The sequence below is a fragment of the Vulpes lagopus genome, chromosome 3 (genome assembly GCF_018345385.1).
Source record: "Vulpes lagopus strain Blue_001 chromosome 3, ASM1834538v1, whole genome shotgun sequence".
NCBI lineage: Eukaryota > Metazoa > Chordata > Mammalia > Carnivora > Canidae > Vulpes > Vulpes lagopus.
This window is the reverse complement of record NC_054826.1, coordinates 121,186,148-121,200,524: the sequence shown is the minus strand read 5'-3', so window position 1 is coordinate 121,200,524 and position 14,377 is coordinate 121,186,148. Positions and strand designations below refer to the sequence as shown.

The 14,377-nt window shown below is 45.1% G+C and overlaps 1 protein-coding gene across 2 annotated transcripts in view; it reads left to right on the top strand.

Moving 5' to 3' along the window:
* Positions 1-11,913: 11,913 nt before the first annotated feature.
* ATF7IP2 (activating transcription factor 7 interacting protein 2) overlaps positions 11,914-14,377 on the top strand; it is a 55,477-nt gene continuing 53,013 nt past the window's right edge. For both annotated transcript variants that reach the window (XM_041750595.1, XM_041750593.1), the window contains exon 1: positions 11,914-12,031. The gene's annotated coding sequence lies outside the window, so the exon portion shown is untranslated. The remainder of the gene's footprint in view (positions 12,032-14,377) is intronic.

Sequence of the window (14,377 nt, the reverse complement as noted above, 5' to 3'; positions counted from 1 at the left end):
CCTTTATTTTTTTTTTTTAATTTTTATTTTGAGAGAGAGAGAGAGATAGAAAGTGCAGGAAGGCTGGGGAGGGGCAGATGGATGGGGAGAGAACCTTAAGCAGACTCTGCACAGAATGCAGAGCGTGACTTGGGGCTCGGTTTCATGACCCTGAGATCATGAGGTGGGCCAAAATCAAGTGTGGGATGCAAAACAGACTGAGCCACCCAGGTGCCCCCAGATTCCAAGCCTCTTGAGATAGAACAGACCTTTTTGTGACCAGATGAAGTGGCATCAGGAGTTACTAAGTAACATCTACTAACATGACTTTGTGGGCCTCCTATCAACATGGGACTCAGGAGACCATTGCCCTAAACTATGCCTTTAAAATCAGGACTTCCTTTACTAAATCCTTCTTCTGGGTGGCACCACACCAATAAACAGCTTTCTACACTGCCAAAGCTCAGCGACAGTTTGGCTTTTGTATTGGCTTGCGGTGCATCAGGTTGACCAACCCTTCTTTTGTCCAGTTAGGGGATGAGCTCTCCTGTCTAGCTTCTTGCCTCCCTTTTAGTGAGGTTTCATTTTTATATTATACATTTGAACCAAAAAAATTTACGTAATGAATTACTGTACAAACTTCAGCCCTAACATATATCAGGCAGTTCTGGGCGTCTAAATAGAAAAGATAATTTAAGAAAAAGTACTAAGCACTGTCAACTGTACAAGGTGAGGAATAAAATATTACACACAGAACAATGGCTTTAATGTGATAGCGTTTTCTGAATACAGCCGGCCTAACATAGAAGCTTCCTTTCTTTTTCCTTGCACCCTTTGGCTTCACGTCCTCTAACCTGGGCGTGAACACGGAGGTGTGTAACACCTGATGTCACTTCTAGAGGTCACCTAACAAGGCCTAGAGGTAGCAGAAGCTTTCTTTTAAAAGGCTGGGGATGGGGCAGCCCATCCCAAGGGGTTTAGTACCTGCCTTCAACCCAGGGCCTGATCCTGGAGACCCAGGATCAAGTCCCAAGTCGAACTCCCTGCATGGAGCCTGCTTCTCCCTCTGCATGGAGCCTGCTTCTCCCTCTGCCTGTGTCTCTGCCTCTCATAAATAAGTAAATAAGTAAATAAGTAAATAAATAAATAAATAAGGTGGAATAAATATTTAAAAAAAAATAAAATTAAAAAATAAAATAAATAAAAGGCTGGGGATGGGGGACATGAGAGCCACTTTATCCTCTTTCGGGCACAGACCTTCTGTAATCAGCCAGCAGAGGCTCCCAAGGGGGGCAGCCCTGCCCACAGGCCCAGGGCGCTGCCTTCGGCCGCCACCTGCGGCCACCAACAGTTCCAGCTCCTGCTGCCATGTGGTCTGTGCACCTGCTGCTGGAAGGTCTCACACACACGGTCTGGGATGGGGGTCATTAGCCTGATAGAGGTAGCCAGCTGGCGGCCCAGGCCCACGCTCCCCGACCACCCTGCGTTCCTGAGTCTCTGGTCCACGTTCCCTGCCACTGACGACCACGTGTGTCCCTGGCGGCCCAACCGCCAGGTGGGATGGAGGGGTGGCCACCGCAGGCCTGGCATCTCCCCCTCATCTCGGTGCCTGTGCCCCCAGATGGGCATCCCTATTGTTCCTTTTTTAACTGCAGTGGAGCAAACACAATCCGCGGAAGTTATTAGCACTGAATGACCTTGTGTTTCCACCCCACATTTTGGAGTCACTCTGGATTGGCAGGATCTGAGTCACTGCACTGGGGAAGTGAAAGGAAGTGAAGCTGGCATCCATGTGGTCAGAGCAGATGAAGGAATCAACACGCAAGGTCACACTGTCCCCAGGCTTAGCAGGGCCTGCCAAAGAAAAGGGCTAGGTTCAGCAGATAGGAATGCTTGCATATTCAAAGAACATGTAGGAATGCAACCCCACCAGCTCAGGCCTATCAAAGCCCTTTAGGCAGCTTACCCACTTATAAGTAGTTCATCAGCACCACCCTAAAGATAGCATCAGCACAGTGTACCCCTTTGACATTTTTAACCTAAAAAAACCAAAGCTATTTGTCAGATTCCAGGTCTCCTGTGATGGAACACACCTTCCTGCGACCAGATAAAGTGGTACCAAAAGTTATTAAGTAATATCTACTAACAGGATTTCAGGAGCCTCTCATCAATAGCATTTACCTTCTCAGGAGATCCATGCCCCAAATTATGCCCTTAAAAACTCTCACTTGCAAACTATGGGGGAGTTTGGGACTTTTAAGCATTTACTCCCATTCTCTTGGGTGATACCACGCCAATAAATGACCTTTCTTCACTTCAAAAGCTCAGTTGTCAATTATTATTGGTGTACTGAGCAACAGGAGGCAGTGGGGGTCAAGGAGTTCTCATTTGGTTCAGTTACAGGAACACTATTTTGTGATGGCTAACTTTTTCTAGATTTTGGGTACTTTGGATTTTTTTTTCAAAGATTTTATTTATTCATGGAGACACACAGGGAGAGAGAGAGAGAGAGAGAGAGAGAGAGAGAGGCAGAGACACAGGCAGAGGGAGAAGCAGGCTCCATGCAGGGAGCCCGATGTGGGACTCGATTCCAGGACCCTGGGACCTCACCCCGAGCCAAAGGCAGATGCTTAACTGCTGAGCCACCCAGGCCTCCCAACTTTGGATTTTTTTCTGTTACTTGCAAAACATGCCAACTGATAAAAATCTGTCTTCCTGGAACAACTTCCCTTTTAGAACAACTTCCCTTTTTGAGCAACTTCCCATGAATCCATCATTTGGCAATTACTGTCAAAATCTGACATACAGAGAGCATTTAGCTGAAGACTTTTTTCACTCATAGGTCCTTAATTTCTAGAACTAGAAGGGCAAGACTGAAAAGATATTGATTATATGAGAAAAAAAGGAGGGCATCATTTCATGTCCTCTGATTAGCAATTGATTAAGTAAATTATGTCAACACAATAGCACACAGTACAGGTTTTAAGAATGAACTATCTCTACACTGATGTGGAAAGAACATATTATATCTTGATTAATAAAAGGTAAGATGAGCCCATTCATGCAATAATAAAAACTCTAAATTTGTGTTTATGTATAGAAGTGTGTGCATGTAAATAGGAAAAAGTCTGGAAAGCATGTTAAGAAGGTTAGAGTAGGGATGTGGTTAAGCTCAGTTGTGAGTAAGGGATCTCAGGGGCACCTGGGTGGCTCAGTGGTCTGCCTTTGGCTCAGGTTGTGATCCCGAGGTTCTGGGACCAAGTCCCACTTTGGGTACCCTGCAGGGAGCCTGCTACTCCTTCTGCCTATGTCTGCCTCTCTCTCTGAGTCTCTTACGAATAAATACATAAAAATTCTTAAAAATAAAAAAAGAAGGGATTTCAATGTTGATTGTATAGAATGCTATATGCTTTGCATTTCATAAGGATGTATATGAATAATAACTGGGTACTTTTAAAAAATCAAAATCATATCATGGACTTGGGGTAGTTTTAAAATATGCCTCCAGGGGCACCTGGGTGACTCAGGTGGTCAAGCGTTTGACTCTTGATTTCAGCTCAGGTAATGAATGATCTCAGTCAGGGTTGTGAGATCAAGCCCCGTGTTGGCTCTGGCTCTGTGCTTGGGTGTGGAGCCAGCTTAGGATTCTCTCTCCTTCTGCCCCTCCACCTCCACCTCTCTCCCTTTTTCTCTCAAACAAACAAAAAAAAAAAAAAGAAAGAAAGAAAGAAAGAAAGAAAGAAAGAAAGAAAGAAAGAAAACAAAACAAAACATGTCTACACATTCTAGAATATTCTTCCATTTAAGTGGTAAAATTTAATTCCCTTCCTCATGAATATCAGATGTTCCAGGTAACTTGTACTTTCCTGCATAGACCTGGAATCAACTATTTCTCCAAGAAACTCTGGTTTCTTGCAGTGGGAAGTAATATATACAATGAACACTGGGAGAGTCAGTTGCCACTAGATTGGTCTTGTTTCTTGGCTTTTCTGTGGGGAAATTTAGAAATACATTATTTCTTTTTGTTTTCAAAAGAATTATAAATTCACAGTGTACAAAAAAGCTATTCGGATGAAGGTGCTTTTATGATGTAGATGAATAGACAATACCACATTCTTTTTTCAATGGTATTTTTAAAGTTTAGTTGCTAAGGACACACCATCAAATAATTTTTTCTTGTGGTAATGAATCTTCTATTTTAGTTAGAAAGACAGAAACAATTATTCTCTCTTTTTCTAATATAGTTACTTGTCTCTGAATCATTCAAATTAAATTGAGCTGTTGCATAACCAAAATTAGTATCTTTTTTTGGTCTAGCTAAATATTTTTAAAATAATATTTTTGAGACAGAAAAGTAAAAAGAACAAAAGTATTCTACAATCCCGTCACTCAGAAGATTACTATTTTTAATAAAAATTATACATACACATGATAGACAGTACTTGTCAAAGTATTAACTCTTTATGGATTGAAAGATTCAGTACTTTTAAGATATCAATTCTCCTGTATTTGTCTATGTATTCAATATAGTCAAAATCAAAATCAGTGTACTTCTTTTTTTATATAAAGTAACAAGTGGATTTTATATTTTTATGGAAATGAGAAGGACCCAGGATAGGCAAGTGGCTTTGAAAAAGAAAAACAAACTTGGAGGATTTCTACCCTCTAAATTTGAGACCTATTATAAGGCCATAGTAATCAAAACCATGGGATGCTGGCATGAGGATAAATATATAAATCAATAGGTACACATAGGGAGTCCAGAAACAGATCCATATACATATGGTCAACAGATCCATATACATATGGTCAGTTGCATTTGATAAAGGTGCAGAGTAATTCAATGAGGAAACAGTGTTTTCAACAAATGTTACTAAAACAAGAAAAAACAGTATGAACAAAAGAATGACCCTTGATCCTAACCTCACACCATCTACAAAAATTAACAGAAAACTGATCTAGAACTAAATATAAAAACTATAGCTATGGGGTGCCTGGGTGGCTTAGTGGTTGAGCATCTGCCTTTGGCTCAGGGCATGATGCTGGGATAGAGTCCCTCATCGGGCTCCCTGCAGGGAGCCTGCTTCTCCTTCTGCCTCTGTCTCTGCCTCTCTGTATAAAAATAAATAAAAAAAAATAAATAAATAAAATAAAATAAATAAAATAAAATAAAATCTTTTTTAAAAAGCTATAGCTATAAAATGTCTAAAAGAAAACACAGGAGTGTATCTTTATAACCTTGACTGCCTGCATTCGGTGAACTATGGATGACTGATCATATCTGACCCACTACCCATTTTTGTAAATAAAATTTTATTGGAACACAGCCATGCTCATTCAATTATGTACTGCCTATAGCTGCTTTCACACTACAATAGCTGACTTGAGCAGTCGTAACAGAGATCATATGAACCACAAAGCCTAAAATATTTACTTTTTGGCCCTTAGAAAAAAACTTTTGCTGACCTTTAAAGTTAATGTATATTTATTATATATATTTAGCAGTTCCACTCCCAGGTAGGAAAAAAAAAAAAAACATACTCCCTGAAAGACTTATACACAATGTTCAGAGCAACTTTATTCATAATAGATAAAACTGGAAACAACTCAAATGCCTATCAGCAGGTAAATGGATAAACAAAGTGCAGTTCATCCGTACAATAAAATGCTATTCCCCATTAAAACAGGAAAAAAAAGTATTAAACACACAGCAACATGGATGAATCTCAAAAATATTATGCTGGGGGCACCTAGGTGGCTCAGTGGTTGAGTGTCTGCCTTTGGCTCAGGTCATGATCCTAACATCCTGGGGAAAAAAAGTTTAGTTGCTAAGGACAAGTCCCACATCAGGCTCCCTGCAGGGAGCCTGCTTCTCCCTCTGCCTGTGTCTCTGCCTCTCTCCATATCTTTCATTAATAAATAAAATCTTTTTAAAAAAATATGCTGAATGAAAGATATAAAAGAGTATACACCATGTAATTCCATGTATATGAAGTTCTAGAATAAGAACAATGAATATATTTTGATTGAAAGCAAATCAGGGGTTTCCTGGGATGGGGAATCAGAGTTTGGGGGTGACTGCAAAGGATACAAGGGAATTCTGGGGAGGAGAATATTCTTGACAATGGTGGTGGTTACATTTCTCAGAACTCACTGTAATTTAAAATGTGTATTTTATGTTATTTTTATGTTCATAAATTTGATTTTAAAAGTAAAAAAATGGGACGCTTGGGTGGCTCAGCGGTTAAGCGTCTGCCTTTGGCCCAGGACATGATCCTGGAGTCCGGGGATCAAGTCCCACATTGGGCTCCCTGCATGGAGCCTGCTTCTCCCTCTGCCTGTGTCTCTGCCTCTCTCTCTCTGTGTGTCTCTCGTGAATAAATAAAATCTTTAAAAATAAAAAAATAAAAAATAAATAAAATAAAAGTAAAAAAAAAAAGTGAATGAATCAAACTTGAAACTCATACCATAGAAACAAATATTAAAGTCTCACTTAGTACAACACTTGTAATAATCTATGCAGAAACAGATTTAAGTTCTGAAGCCTACTTCTGATATAAGCACCTTAGAGATTAACCTTGATCCCCTTGATCCCCTTGAATAAATGGTTAGGAATGTTCCGAATAGGTTTGTGCTAGTTACCAACTGACAAGCATAAAATAACATAAATGTTTTGGGTTCTTTTTTTTTTTTTTTTTTTTTTTAATGTTTTGGGTTCTGCTGTAAAGATTTCCCATCAAACACACTGCAGATCAGAGACAGGAGAAGTAAATGGTAAACAGGCAGACATGTAACAGTCAGTCTTCCTCCTAGGGAGGGCCATAATGCTATAAAGACTCTCTCAAATCAGGAGAGGGAAAAAGAAAAGCTTCACAGAGACCACATTCTAGTGGGGCTTTATCATCAATAGTCACACAACCATGGAGGATGTCCAGGGAACCAATACCTAGTATCGTTGCCTGTTTGCACAGTTATTAGTCTGTGGATGTTTCCATAAACTTGCCATCAAAGACACCTCACGTTCCAAAACACTATCTGTGGGCATCTTTTAATCACATCACCCTCCCCAACTCTGATACCCATCTGTGGTGAATGCCCTAAAACGAGAACTTTGACAGGAATGGAATAATTTCAGAATTGGCAGGCTGAATGCATCCTAAACATATCTATCTATCTAAGCTCTTTCCATTTTAGTTGCTAAATGGATCATCCTTTATCAAGATTAGACTTGGAATATGTATGATTTGTTGTCTGTGAAGTCAGTAGGAAAGCACAAGAGTAGGAAAATTCTGTGGTCCTAATAGCCTTGTATTGATTCTATTTTCTGCTCTGTATTTCATCTATCTCTGCTCCGATTGTTATTATTTCTTCCTTCTGCTGGCTTTTGTTTTGTTTTAAGATTTTATTTATTTATGAGAGACACAGAAAGAAAGAGAGAAGCAGAGACACAGGCAGAGGGAGAAGCAAGCTCCACGCAGGGAGCCCAATGTAGGACTCGATCCCAGGACCCCAGGATGACGCCCTGGGCCAAAGGCAGGTGCTAAACTGCTGAGCCACCCAGGGATCCCTAGCTTTTGGTTTTAGTTTAGGAACTTTTTCCAGTTCCTTAAGGTGTAAAGTTTGGTTATTTATTTGAGATCTTTCTTCTCACATAGGCATTTAGATCTCTAGATTTTTCTCAGAACCCTGTTTTCTCTGCAACTCCCCTCCCCCTCCCCCCGCAACCCCTAAGTTTTGGTGTATTGTGTTTTCATTTTCACTCATGTCAAAGTATTTTCTGATTTCCTCTTTGGCCCATTGGTTGTTTAAGAACATGTTGGTTAAGTTGTACATACACGGGTGCTTTTCTGGTTTTCCTTCTGTTACTGATTTCTAGTTTTATTTCACTGTGGCCAGAGGAGATCCTTTTGTGATTTCAATCTTTTTCAATGTTTCTAAGACTTGTATTGTGGCCTAACATCTGGTCTGTCCTGGAGAACTGTTCCGTGTGCATGTGAAGGTGATCATTTTCCTGTTTTGATATGGGATATCCTTCATAGGTCTGTTAGGTCTGGTTAATTTATACTGCTGTTCAAGCCCTCTATTTCCTTACTGACCTTCTTTCAGTTGTTCTAACCATTGTTGAAAGTGGCATCTCCTGTGACTGTTGCAGAATTGTCTATTTCTCCCTTGTGTACTACCCATTTTTGCTTCATATGTTTTTTAGCTCTGTTGCGAGGAGTGAATATGTTTATGACTGGATGGACCGATCTTTTTATTAATATTTAATATCCTTCTCTGTCTCTTGAAACAGTTCTTGACTATAAATCTATTTTGTCTAATATTGGTATAGCCACCCCACATGCTCTTTTGGTTGCTGTTTGCCTGGAATTACCTATTTTCAATCGACTTGTGTCTTTAGATCTCAGCTGAGTCTCTTAGCATATAATGGGGTCATGGTAATGGTTGTTTTTTAATCTATTCTGTCAAACTAACTCTACTTTTTTTTCCCCTAAGATTTTACTTATTTATTTAGAGAGACTGAGGGCGGGGCGGGAGGGCGGGAAGCCGAGGGGAGGTAAAGAGTCCAAAGCAGACTCCCTGCTGATCACAGAGCCCAATGTGGGGCTTAATCTCACAACCCTGAGATCATGACCTGAGCTGAAAGCAAGAGTTGGACACTGAATGGACTCAGCCACCCAGGTGCCCCAATCTATCTCTACTTTTAGAGAGTTTAATCCATTTACATTTAAAGTAGCTACTGATAAGGAAAATCTTATTGTTCTCCATTTGCTATTTCTTTTTTTTTTTTTTGTCATTCTTCAATATCTCCAATCCTGCCTTCTTCTGTTTACATGATTTTTTAATAGTGTACCTTTTTTTCCCATTCTCATTTCCTTTTCTCTGAACATGTTAAATGTTATTGTCTTACTAGTTACCCTGGGAGATTATAGACTCTTAAACCTATTACAATCTATTTTGCATTAATATCACCTTAACTTTAATAGTACACAAACCCTGCTTTTATACAGCTCCTTCCCTCCCCTTGTATCTCAACACAAATTTCATGTTTACATATTGGCTTTATCTAAAGTCAACTGATTTGTAGCTATCATTAAATCTACAAAATATATTCACAACAAAATCTAGAATGGTATTTGATCAAACAACTGAGCACACAGCCTTGCCAAGTTGACACATAAAATTTAACCATCACAATAATCATACTAAAAACAAAAAAAAAACAAAAAAAACCTCAAGATAATAATAAATTGTCTAACTCCAGAAATGTTTTTCAGTCGACAGTATTGAGAATTATATATAATCCTGACTTCTTTTTTTTTTTAAGATATATTTATTTTAGAAAGAGAATGAGAGAGAGCATGCACAATGCACACAAGGGGAGGGGCTTAGGGAGAAAAGAATCTCAAGCAGACTCCCCCTGAGCATAGCCCCTGATGTAGGGCTTGAGTTCACCACCCTAAGATCATGACCTGAGCTAAAATTACCAGTCGGATAGTCAGATATTTAACCAACTTAGCCACCCAGGCACCCCTATAATATTGACTTCAGACGTTGTATTTTATGGCTGCTAAAATTCTCCAGTAGATAAAGTAGTAACAATTTGTATGTTTTTTAAATCTTTTTTCTTAATTATGTAGGCTCTACACCCAGTGAGGCTCAAATCGACAACTTAGACATTGAGTTGCACTCTCCACCAACTGAACCATCCAGGTACCCCAACGTGTATGTTAAGGTAGGAATGTTGACAGATAGGTTAGGAAAAAGGCAAAAAAACCTGGTTTTTAGTAATGCCCATTTAGTAATCACATGAATAGCTCTCCACAAAAAAATAGTGATTAACCTTCATTGAGTACCTACTGCGTGCTTTATTGTAGGCTTTACATGGATTTAATCCATGTAATTTAATCCATGCAATAATTCTAAAAGGTTGCTTCCCCCCCCCCTTTTTTTAAGAGGTTACTTTTTACTATATTTCTTGTATTGGTAATTTTCACTTTACAGATAAGGAAACTGAGGTATAGCTTAGAGTACAATCAAGAAAATAGAAACCACTGCAGAAATGTCAAGCATAATGATATTTTGTGCAGAGAATTTGGTGTTTAAAATTCTTTAGGAGGAAAAAAGCCTTGGAAGGGCGGGAGGGGTGACTGTTACATTGGTTTTATCTGAGCCACAGCTTCTGTGGTCCAAGGAGTAGGGAAGCTGATGCTGTTGCTTCCAAAAAAGTTCAGAAAAAAACACATTTGATTGTCACGGCTGCCTTATATCACTGAAGCAGGGACTGGCAGGGAAGAGAGCCAAAGCCCAAGCAAAACATACAGAATGGCAATTTATGTCTTTCTTCTACTTTCCAAAACTCAGAAAGCGTTGTCCTACTTGGCAAAATGACAATAAATCCAGAGCAGTGGCCATGGGGCATCTGGGAAACGCAACTCCCAGGATTCTCGCCCTGGCCCTGGGATTGCTGAGAGAGGTATGAGAAAGAATGCTAGTATTAATTTTCTATTGTCCCTGTAACCAATCACTACAAATTTAGTGGCTTAAAACAATGCTCAGTTGTCGTGTCACAGTTTTATAAGTCGGAAGCCCAGTGGACTCAGCCTGTAGAGCATGTAACTCTTGATATCAAGGTCGTGAGTTCACGTCCCATGTTGTGCATACAGCTTACTTTAAAATAAAAAAAAAGGCACACAAGATATACTATTACCCTAAATGGACATGACATTTCTAAAGGCTACTTCTCACTCTTTGAATTAAGTCCAAATTCTTTATCTGGCTCCAATTCACTTGCCTCCCACACCCTTTCTTTTTTTTTTTCAGCAACCCTATGTATACTCTTCAACTATATTGAAAATCATTTTTCCAAAACAAAAACAGTTGTGCAAGGATTGGCACTTTTTTGCATTTTTCCCCCATTTCCTTAGTGTTTGACCTCAGATCATCGGATTCTCGTCTGTTTCTGCCCTTGCAGATGTTGCAATAGCACCTAACACTTTTCCAGAAATTTCTAGAAAAATCCACTGAACACACCTGAGACCACCGGAATGAAAATGGAAAAAAAAAAGGGGGGGGGGGGTAAGGGGGACAAATAACGTCTATTTAAAAAAAATAGTATTGACTTTGCGGACACCCTCCCCCCCTTCCAGAATCCCTGGACCTGGTTTTGGGAACCCATTGGGTACTTTATTGTGCTCATGACCCAGCCTTCTGGAATGTCAGGCCTCCTCTCCTTTTTCTCGTGGCCAGTGACTGTTCCAAGGCAGGGCAGCTCTCCCTTGGCGACCAGAAGGGCTTTACCGCACAACTGACCCTTGTTCGTTGGGTCAGCCTCGAGCACAGAGAGGGCACACAGAACTGCCTGGAAGCACAGCAATCCCACCGAGGGCCATTAACCGCCTCAGGCAACTCAATGCAGCCTGGGGGTGGGGGGGTGCATGGTGGGTGGGGGATGGGGGGGTGCATGGTGGGTGGGGGATGGGGGGTGGGTGAGGGGCAGGTTCCCAGGACAAACTGCAGGAAACTCCAGAAAATGCCACTGGGTGGGCCTGGCCCGCCTGCCCGGCTCGCACAATTTAAGGAGCGGCCCCCCCCAACTCCGCAATCCCGGTAAATAAAATGCTAAAGGCCAGAGTGTGAACATTCAAATGGGTTTTTGCAAACAAGGTTGCCCTGGTAACGCCAGCAGCGTCGCACGAGCCCCGCGGAGCAGCAGCCCGGCCCCGCCCCCGCCCTCTCAGGCCCCGCCTCCAGCCCCGCCCCCAGCCCCGCCCCCGCCCCCGGCGGCTATGGCGGGGAGCGAGCTGCCGGCACCCCGCAGCCGACTTCCACACCTCCGGCCGCGGCCCCCTCCCAGCCCCGCCCACTCCGTCCGGGCGCCCCTGATTGGCTGCGCCGCCGCACGCTCGCGCCGTCATTGGCCGCGCCTCCGGCGGGGGGCGGGCGCGGGCAGACTCACCTCGGCGCGCGCTGGCTGGGGCCTCATTGTGCGCGGCGCTTGCTGTCGGCGGGGCTGCTGGAGCGGGAGGCGGCGGGCGCGGCGCCGCCCGAGGTACGTTGGCGCCGGCGGGAGCCCCGCGCGAGAGCCCCGAGCGGGAGCCCCGCGCGAGCGGCGGTTGGCCGGGTCGGCGGTTGCGCGGCGCCGCGCGCCTCTGGAGGGCCGGGCCGCAGTGACCCGGGGACGCCGCGCGAGCCGGGCGGTCGTGGTCGTGGTCGCGGTCGCGGCGGCGGCGGCGGCGGCGGGGTGGAGCGGAGCGGCCCCGGGGCTCCCACTGGCGAGGAGATGCCCGCGGCGGGCGGCAGCACGGTCCGCGGCGCTTCCCGAGGGGGCGGGCGGGGGGCGGCGGCGTGCGCCCCGCCGGGGCGGGCGGGGGAGGGGCGGGGTCGCGCCTCCCGAGGGACTCGGCGGCGGCCCGGGAATCCAACTTCCGCGTAAGTACCGCGTCGGGGGCGCGGCTGGGCGGGCGAAGCGGGGGCCGGCGGGGCCGGGACGCACGGCGGTGGGGGGCGAGGCGCGGCGGGCCCTGCTCTCTGGCCGGGGGTCGGACGGCGCGGCTGGGGCGCGGCTGGGGCGGGGCTGGCGCGCACGTGGCTCCAGCCCTCGCCGACGTGCCCCTTCCGCCCTGGCTTTTAAGGCCCTCGGGGAAAGTCCGTGCCGACCTCCGTCTCTGAGATTGCTGTCTGCCCCCGACCATCGGCCCCCGCATCCATCCCCCCACCCACCCCCTCCATCCCCCCTCCATCACCCATCCACCCCATCTATCCCCCATTCTTCCCCCGTCCACCCCCTCCATCTCCTCTCCAGCCCCCATTCTTCCCCCATCCACCCTCCCTCCATCCCCCATCCAGCCCCCACCATCCCCCATCCTTCCCCCATCCACCCCCCATCCACCCGTCTCCATCCCATCCATCCCCTTCCATCCCCCATCCACCCCATCCATTCCCCATTCTTCCCCCATCCACCCGTCTCCGTCCCATCCATCCCCCATCCAGCCCCCACCATCCCCCATCCTTCCCCATCCACCCGTCTCCATCCCATCCATCCCCTTCCATCCCCCATCCACCCCATCCATTCCCCATTCTTCCCCCATCCACCCGTCTCCGTCCCATCCATCCCCCATCCACCCCCCTCCATCACCCCCATTCATCCCCCCCTCGTCCATCCCCCTACCGGCTCTGCCTCCCGTTCTGGCAAAGTTGGAGGAAGTGTGCAGGGCAGAGAGGGCGAAGCAGTCGGTGTGCGCTTCCGCCTCCAGGCCGACAAGGGCTTGAAAAACGTGCCTTCCCGCGCCGCCTTGCCTGTTTGGGTGCCTAAAAGACGAAGCCGCTGCCTGTCGGAGGCCCCTTAGAAGGGAAGCGGTGCAAGGGCTTGCGTCCTGTCCTCCGCAGCCGGGCTGTGCCGTCTCGGCAGGCTGGGCGTCCGTGTTCGCCCCGCGAGGATTTTGTCCTGAGTCTGACTCGTAGCCCTTTAAGCAGCCCGCGAGACGCAGGTGTTTGCAAAGCAAGCGGTGAAGAGCAGTCAAGGCGTAACTTCTGTCCCGGGAGAGCTATTGAAAATGCAAAAAGGCAGCGCCTCTGGCCTCTGAATCGAGGATTGATTACGAGGAGTTCAGGCCTCTGCGAAGTAGGCCTGCGTGGTGTGCCCTGCAGTGCGGCTGGAGAGTTGTTGGGTCTGGCCCGAATCAAAGTCGACCTGACGCGCAGTCCTGTCTGCAGATTTTTACAGACCTAGGGCCGACCTCTGCCCCCAAACAGAGAGGCACGGACAGTGCCGTGTCGAAAATGAATTCCGTCTTCCAAGACCTGGCGTGTCTGGCTGGGTACATCTTGAATTCTGCTGCTTTACCTTACTGACGCGTGTACGTCACCTCGGCTTTCTGTCCACTGTATTTCCTTGCTACTCAAAATCTTGAATTTGGTGTGAAAATACTGTGTGCCCCCCACATCTTTGCTTGTGCATGCCCTGTAATTATCTTGTAGTGGGTGGGTACAAATGTCTTGCATTTCATGTAATCAGATTTTTCGTCATCTGTTACAAGTAAAGATGAATTTTATAACTGAATGTGCAAGAGTGTTAATTCTCATTAAGTTGAGGAAGATTATATTAAATCTAAAAAAGAACTATACCTTATTTTGTCTCCTATTCTTGCATCACTTACTCAGTCCTCTGACCGTTTTTTTTTTTTTTTTTAATATGTTATTTAAGAAGCGAGCAGGGGAAGGAGGAGGGGCAGTATGAGAGGGACAAACAGAATTCCCTCCTGAGCGCCGGAAATTGACTTGTGACCTGTTCCCGGGACCCTTAACCAATGTAGCCACCCAGGCACCCCTGTTCTCTGAGTCTTAAACTTTGACATACACCTTTAAAATGTATTACTCTAGACTCAGGTACCTAACT